General features: G+C 43.0%; 1 pseudogene; it reads left to right on the forward strand.

Moving 5' to 3' along the window:
• Positions 1–4,209: 4,209 nt before the first annotated feature.
• LOC102739764 (small integral membrane protein 8 pseudogene) lies at positions 4,210–4,906 on the forward strand (annotated as a pseudogene).
• Positions 4,907–8,966: the final 4,060 nt, after the last annotated feature.

The following is an 8,966-nucleotide window of genomic DNA, read 5'->3' on the forward strand; positions in this document are numbered from 1 at the left end:
TGAGCAATAGTCTGTCCTTGCCATCCTACCACCTAGTCCTTAATTTGGGTTTGGAGAGTCGCCAAGAGAGCCAAGACGAAGGTTGTTGAGAATAGAGCTCCATCTTGATCTGTCCCAGGTCTGCGCCAGTAAAACGCGAGGAAGCTTCGGCAAACCACGGATGGAAATCAACTGAGGACTCACCACCGCACCTGCTCCCAGCTCACCTTTATCAGAAAGAGATAGAGTCCTGCCATTAGCAACCCCTCTCGAGGGGTCTCTAACACACTTAGTTCTGCTATGGTTAGGGAGTAGTGGACGTTCACCTTCTCTCCACGCCCTTCTCCCAGGCCACGACGAGCTGGCCCCATCAGAGGGACATGGGCTGGCTGCGAATCCCCTGCCACAGCTGCGCACATCCCTGTGGGGTGGGGGGTGTAAACTGAAAACAAGCTGCAGAGGATTTCTGCCAACTTTTGTGGATCTTGCCAGGGTTCCAGGAAAAAAACAAAAAACAAAACAAAAAAAACCACACACACCCTTTAGATGAATGATATCAGGAGAGGAGAAGGGCATGGCATTCTAAATATTCCCTCTGTGCCTAAGGGGCCTGGGTAGCTTCTCAGCGCCATCAGCTTTGCTAGAGATCCAAATAGGAAGGGCTGGTTCTCCTCACATTGCAATGGGAGAAAGAGGGGATGATACGGCGCCTTGGTTTCCTTTCCCATATTTGTGCTTATCAGCCTAAGTCCCCTTGTGTTTGCCTGTTGCCCAGTCACTAGTACATCTCCGTACTGTCCACCCTGCTGCCTGCATATGAGGTTCTCCATCCCGTGATCTCCGTCATTGGTCTTGACCGTTTCTGCCTTCCCAGCTCTGCGGCCTGTGCCTGGAAAGGGATTCTTGGAGGCGGGATGTGGTCTAGGACACGAAGTGGACTCAGCGCTCAGCCAGGGGTCACAGGAGTTTTGCATCGTCAGACAGGGCAGGTAACGCACAGCTAGAAAGCCCAGCTAGAAAAGCCGTGTCCCTCTTGGGGAAGCCCACTGAGGAAGAGAACTGCGGTCAACAGGATCCCATCCAGCCCCGCTCAGGAGTCCGTGGGACGCAGGGAGGGACAAACAGAGGCAGGAGGAGCAGAGACAAGGGGGCGGCGGAGAAAGGGAGGTAGTTTCTGTGAAAGAGCAAGTAACTTCAGTTCCCAAATTCCTGAGTTTTGAGACTTGGAAGCTAGCTCTCTCAAAGGCCAGAAGTATAAGAGTGGAGACTAGCAGACGGCCTTGGGGTGATGCTATATGAGGAGGTCCGACACTGAGCAGGACATTTCATTCGCTGGTTGCGGTGCAGAGAGCCGGGGACTCTGGGGACCAGTCTTTTGACTCTGAGAGGGAAACAGAAGTAATGTACTGAGACTGAGGTCATGAGGCCCAGAGATTCGTCCAAATTTCTGGCCCTACTGCCTCAGCCCCCAGGAGAGGTGAAACCAACGTCCAGGTTCCCTGGAGGGTCTCAGAATATGGAGAAACAGGAACGCACAGTTAAATAAACAGTTGGCTTCCCCAGACTGCTCATCCTCCCATAGCAAGAAGTGGGGAACAGGAGAAAGACACATCCCTCTTCTGTCATAAAGATCTGTTACAATGCACTTAGGCAACCAGAGGGTGGGGGCAGACGCTGGAAAATGAGAACACTTCCTGGGGAACGAAACTGGAAAAAATGTGTGGTTAGTTTCCAATGAAACTGCATGAATGGATGCTGAAATTTGAATTTCATTTAATTGTCATGTATCACAATATTGTTTAAAAATTGTTCTTTCAAGCATTTGAAAGTGTAAAAACTATTCATCGCTTATGAGCCATACAAAAACGTCCACCTGCTGGACGGGTCTTACAGGCTATAGCATTTGCTGACCTCTGCTCTAGGCTTCCACCATACAGCCGTGGCAGGAAAAAAGGAAAAACCATGGAAAATGCAGTCTCTCCTGAGCTTGCATTCTAGTGACTAAAAGTCTCCCTCAAGCAGTGATGATCTCTTCCCATGATGGTGTGTCTAGCACAGCAACCTGGAATTTTGGAGGGCCCACCCATGACTAAAAGCTTTTTTGATGGATTGTGTAGTGATTTCCACAGGAGTGCACCCAAGCAGTGGTGATGTGTTTGTGCATTTTCAGAGAACCAGGGGACTCTCTTTTCTGCTAAAGCTTGGTCAACAGTGAGATATTTTAGACATTTTCTTGTCTGAGTGGGATATGAAGATCTCTACGATGCCGTACACTTGAACAGAGAGGCCTGAGAGGTTTGGGGTTGAGATTATTTTCACCGAATACTCTGACAGGTCTGTGCTTACGACGGCCTGTTGAGTGAGTGTGGGAAAGCAGAGGATATTTTGCAAGACTGGCTTTTTTCCCCTCTTTCTTTCCTTTCTGGTTCTTTCATCCTGAGCTATTGAAATTTCCTTTCTGAATATAAAAGAAGGTTTCTCAAGTTCATAGCTCTTATGTGAAAATTTGGAACTCAACTGATTTTTTTTATTTTGGTATGACTGAGTCTCTTATAAGTATTCATACATATTTTATGGCTAATGCTTGAACTCTGGCTAATTTTGGGGGGGGTCAATTTTGAAAGATGTAGCAGTTGCATGACCTAAATGAACCAAATTAACCACTGTTAAAAGCCAGCCCAGTTAATAAGCACTTCATATTTTTTCACTATTCTTCATGTTTAAAGACCAAACTCTGGTCAGTGTTTATACCATGAGAGTCCTCAGTCCCACTTGCCAAATTCTGCTTGGCCGATCCCAGGAGAGACGTCTCACGGGCCCTGTGGTCCCCTTGGGAAAGGGAAGTCTCCTATTCACAGACCCGGGGTTTGGTGTTCCTGTTCTACTGACTTGCAAAGCTTTGCCCTACAGTTTCTGTAATAGATCTTTTCTGGAAAGGCCTCTGGCACCCTTGGAAATTAAAAAGCACTCCATGAATACAGGGTAGCATTAGCATATGCATCTTAAAATTTTAGTCTCTCCTCTTCAATTTTTTTGCCATTATGAAGAATAATCAAGTATAAAGTATAAAAATTGCAAGCAACAAAAGGATGAAAGGTTGAAAGGTTAGATTAGCTGTTTGCAAGGCCAGTGGGTCCATAAAACGGCATTATTCCTTGTGCTTCCTGCACAGGGCATCTGCCTGAGAGCTGACCTGTCAAGGGCTACCCTCACTGCTGACTTAAAATACCCAAACTGACAGTTCTGAAATGTCTCTTTTCCTACCACATGTCCTGTGCATTCTCTCCCTAGAGGTGAGAGCCAGATTTGAAAAGCTGCATCACTGCTCTTGGGGTCTTTGCAGTCTCTCTTCCTCTGCACAGGTAGCAAAGGGACGAGGGACAGGAAATGCGGACCACACGTCAGAGGAAGAGATTGCTTATCAAGAAAAACAGTCACGTCCACAGAGCCACAAGTGGGGGCCAAAACATTTTTTCCAGTTCCATTCCCCAGGAAGTGTTCTCGTTTTCCAGCGTCTGCCCCCAACCTCTGGTTGCCTAAGTGCATTGTAACAGATCTTTATGACAGAAGAGGGATATGTCTTTCTCCCGTTCCCCACTTCCGTCCACATTTTGTGAACATGTCTAGGGCAGCTTTTCCACGCTTCAATGACAGAATTAAGTAGTTGTTGATGTAGGAAAGAATGTTAGGTTTCGAAGCCAATGGCCAAGAAAGAATTCTTGAGACACCTTTGGTGCCAACCGGTGGTTTTATTAAAGCACAGGGACAGGACCCGTGGGCAGAACGAGCTGCACCGGGGTCATGAGGAGCGGCCCATTATATATTTTCAAGCTGGGAGGGAGTTAGGGATAGGGTAAGTCTCTAAGGAATTTTGGAAGCAAGGTTTCCAGGACCCTGAGGGGGCTAGCTATTGTTGGGAAAATGGCATTTATTACCATCTAATAAAACCTTAGTCATGAAACCCTTCAGATGTGTGTGTGTGTGTGTGTGTGTGTGTGTGTGTGTGTATGTTCAGGCTAGGGTTGTCTTTTGCCCTTAGCAAAGTATTAACATCAAGGCAGTTGAGTCCCTAGAGGAATGTCACTCTGCCTGTTTCAAGGATTTGTCAATGGGCTGTAGGTAGTAAGGAAATTTATTTTTCTTCTGCCTTTGTTCCCCACATCAGTTGTGACAGAGACTATATGGTTCATAAACCTAAAATCTTCGCTATCTGGCCCTTCACAGGAAAAGTCTGCTGCCCCTTAGCCTAGAAGATACTACTTCAAATTAGGCACTCAAGGAGATGACGCGCAGGGGAGGGGACCTCACGGCAGGTAATAAATCATCATTAATCAAGAAGATATCTTCAGCACCGGAATCTCCTGGCTTTAAAAAGGAACCACCCAGAGAGAAAGACTTTCGAAACCCAGGGCTCAGAGGGGTCCGCGCAATAACTTAATTTCGAGCTGTGAATCCAGAGCTCTTCATTAAACTTAACCACCCTGTAATGGCTTTCGGATTGATAACCCTTTCACTTTGCGTGGCGTATATTGGTTATCTACATGCAACACAAGAGAATACAAAGGACATATATGAAGCTGTTGGTAGTGAGGGACACAGTTACATGAGGAGGAGAACATCTGAATGGGATTAATAGTGCTGGATACCGCAGATGGAGCTTCGTAAAAGGCTCTGAAATCTTTGAAGGAAAGACTTTGTGAGTGCATAGTATCAGCTTCTTGTTCTGGAACGTGTTGATGAGAGAAGGTAGCAGTTGCCGCCAGGCCTTGAGGCTGCAGTCCTTACCTCATTCTTTTTCCACAGTGGGAGCTTCTCAATATTGTTCTTTTATTAAGTCCTCGTATCAAAGTGCCAGGAGAATGGAAATCGTTTTGTTAATTATTAAGTTCTATATAATAAAAGTACCCGGTGCTATAAAAAAAAAAAAGGCACTCAAATCTTTGTTGAATGAATCGAGCCACCATATGCAAGCGGCTCTCCGACCTTACTCATCCCTTCTGAGCTAAAGCCCATATCCGTCACAGACCACTAACTGAGGATACTACCACTGGAGTGAACAGTTAGCAGTGCACTATTCCACTGAGGGTCATGCAGAAAAGTTTCCAAGATAAGACATTCTTTTGGGTCTATAAAACTAAAGGCAAATCTTTAGAGTATTACTTGTATTTGCCTTGGTTCTTTCTCTTGAAATTGCTGAAGACTATTTTTTTATGTGGTTCTTCCAAAAGCTCCTAAACCTCTGATCACAGATTAGTACCCACCATAGGACAAAAGCAGTGCATACAGAAAGATCCTTAAAATCATCTTCAGGGACATGGCAAATATTTTGCACAATAATTGGTTAACCGGGGGGCATGTGGCTGGCTCCAGGCAGTAGAGCGTGTGACACTTGATCTTGGGGTTGTAAGTTCGAGCTCCAGGTAGGGTATAGAGATTGCTTAAAATAAATAAATATAATCTTAAAGAAAAAATAATTGGTAAACCTAGACTGTTCATGAGAATCTCTACACAGTTCCAACCCAAAATCTCGCTTGGAGCTTGGGTACTAGGGATTTTGCTTCTCAAACTGATCAAGGACACATGACTCACAGAAAACTGAGAACAAATTAAAACCATATACAAATGGAAAGATTTCTTCTCACATTAAGAAACTGTAAAGATCTCAGGTAAAAGAAAGGAATCATTCTAGTGCCAATCATGGCAGTTGGATATCTGAGTGACTAAGGATATGTGTAGTAAAATCTATTAACAGAGATAAGAGCCTGATCCTCAGTAAGCAGGATTTATTACTATTGTTTTCTTAATGTAAATTCTATGCCCAATGTGGGGCTCCAACTCACCACCCCAAGATTAAGAGTCGCATGTTCTACCGACTGAGCCAGCCGGGCATCCCCTCAGTAAATAGAATTGAGAGATAAATACGGACTACAAAGGCTTACTATGTTTTGCAAAACTATACAATTTCTTAGTCAACTTAAACCTCCTCTAAACTCCATGTTTACCTTTTGTTTTTTTAAGTGACAGCTGAAACAGATCATTGTGTTATTCTGTGTACTTCTTCAGCTTCAACTGGCACTCCTGTCTTGGACTTTGTTTTGTATATACTGAATCTATCCTCATACCTTTTACTTATTGTTGGTAAACTTTTTATTTTAGTGTTTTTAGATTTACAGAAAAAGTGCAAAGGAAGCAAGAGTTCTCATATATCCTACACCCATTTCCCCCTATTATTAACATCTTACATTATTATGGTACATTTGTTAAAATTAATGAATCGATACTCACAAGTTAATATCAAGCCCATACTTTATTCAGATTTCCTTGGATTTTATGTAATGCCCTTTTCTGTTTCGTGATCCCATTCAGGATGTTATATCACATTAATCATGTCTTCTCAACTCCTCATGGCTGTGACTGTTTCTCACCTCCCTTGTTTTGAGGAGTAGTGAGTATTTAGTAGGATGTCCCTCAACAGGCATTTTACCTAATATTTTTCTCATTTTGGCTGCGGTTATGAATTTTTGGGAGGAAAACCACAGAATTAAAGTGCCATTTTCGGGGTGCCCAGGTGGCTCAGTCGGTTAAGCGTCTGCCTTCGGCTCAGGTAATGATCCCAGGGTCCTGGGATCGAGCCCCAGATCAGGTTCTCTGCTCAGGGGGAAGCCTGCTTCTCCCTCTGCTTCTGCTGCTCCCACTGCTTGTGCTCGCTCCCTCTGTCAAATAAATAAAATCTTTAAAAAAAAAAATAAAGTGCCATTTTCATTACAATGTATCAGGAGTACCCTTTTACCAACATGACATAACGTATGATGTTGACCCTGATCACCTGGGTAAGGTAGTGTTTGTCAGGTTTTTCCATTGTCAAATTCTTTCCATACTGTAGTTTTTTAAAAGATTTATTCATTTATTTTAGAGAGGGAGAGAAAGGGAGAGAGAGTGGGAGGGGGGCAGAGGGGGAGAGAGAATCCTCAAGCAGATTCCCCACTGAGTGCGGGGGCCTGCTGACTCGGGGTTTCGAATTCACAACCCTGAGATCATGACCTGAACTGAAACCAAGAGTTGGTTGCTTAGCCCACTGAGCCACCCACGTGCCCCACTCTACTCTTAACTATAGAGAACAAACTGATGGTTACCAGAGGGCCGGTGGGTGGGGGGGATGGATGAAATAGGTGAAGGGGATCAAGAGTACACTTATGACGAGCGTTGGGTATAGAATTGTTGAATCACTATATTGTACACCTGAAACTATTACACTGTATGTTAACTACCTAGCATTTAAATAAAAACTTTAGACCTAAGCTGTTCATATTGACTTGCTCTCAAAGAGTACAGTAGGTCTTTTTTTTTTTTTTTTTTTTTTAAGGAGTAAGGCATTATATTCCAACCCCTTACACAATTGGGAATTCTGCATGGGTAATTTCTCACATCTCTCCCTTTGTTTATTCAATCATTTACATCAGTAAGTACTCATGTATACTTATTTTATATTTTGGGTTATAATCTATACTCCAATACTAGTTTATTTTGTTGCTCAAATTGTCCCACCTTTGGCCGCTAGTTGGACCAATTTCTTTGCTTCCCTTGGTCTTGAATATTCCTTTGCCTCTTATACCTGAACTCTCACTTGCTCTTCAGGATTCAACTGTTATTTCCTCCAGGAAAATAATAACCACCTGATAACCACCCCTACTCCCAGCCCTTAGTCTCCCGCCACTCTGGTTATGTTGTCACTCTATCTACCTAAAATTTATGCCTACTACGGCACTTAGGCACAGTCTACTTGTCTGTCTCTCCCACTGGACAGTGAGCTTTTTGAGAGTAGGGATATTTTATTTTCTATGCCTAGTATGTAGTATATAGTGCTCCCTCACACAAAGCAGGATCTCAACAAATACCTCTAGAACAATCGCTGTGGTTTTTCTCTTCAGTCCAAAAATCCAAGAGTGCCCCACATAAACCAGAAGCCACAGAGGGCTTGGTAACTAACCACTCTGGGAGGAACTATAAGGTGTTACTGTTGTATTTAATGTCATGTAACACAACAGGCTCAGGATCTAAGTTAACACTTCCTCAAGTCTCATTTCTAAGTAAGCAGACTTTTCTAACAAATCCTTGTTACATTTGAGTAGTTACATTCAGGTCAATAGCCAATTAATTACCTTTATATTCAGAACCAAGGCTGAGGAGCTTCTAGTTCTGAGACTGGAGAAGTGAGGTTTCCAAAACAGCACACAGACATTTTAGCCATGAGGTTCTCAAGAGCCACATCTGTGGTTGAGGATTGTATAACCACTGAAGAAATGAATTTGCTGAGTTGTATTCTTTGTCACAAATTATTATGAGAAAATGACTTTAATCAAGAATCTTTCAAGATACAGGTATTAAAACTGTGGTAAACTCCATCAAGCTGAAGTAGGTTTTTAGGTTGGATCATGCTACCACTTTAGTTGGAGCCACCATTAACTCTTGACTCATCACCTTAATCACACTCTTGTTCCTGTCTATCCATTCACCATAAAAATCATGTCATTCCACTTAACCCTTCCTATTAACTGCTTCTATAACAAAATTCAAATTCTTAACCACGCCCTAGAAGGCTCTGTATATCTATTGACTTCCTCTAGTCCTTCAAAACTCATCCTGTACTCATCTCTTCCTTAATGGCCCAGCGATGCTCATCTTCCTGAAGTTGTGGCTCAGTACCACAATTTTTTTGATGTCTAGTAGCTAAATTTTCTTATTAGAATTTTACAAAGTTCTTCAATCTTTAATGTTTAAGTAGAAGTTGTGTGCCTGAGAATAAATTCAACTATGTCTAAGAAACCCCTGCAATTCCACTGAAACAAAGATTAGATTAGATTAAAACATGAGGACCCATATTCTTCTTGAGTTAGAAGTTCTTTTGGGGTAAAAATGTACATTATCATTAAGTTTTAACTATTATGTTATTTTTCCAAGGAACAGTGATATAGTTTGATGTTGACATC

The sequence above is a fragment of the Leptonychotes weddellii genome, chromosome 6, assembly GCF_054177405.1.
Source record: "Leptonychotes weddellii isolate Sample4059 chromosome 6, ASM5417740v2, whole genome shotgun sequence".
NCBI lineage: Eukaryota > Metazoa > Chordata > Mammalia > Carnivora > Phocidae > Leptonychotes > Leptonychotes weddellii.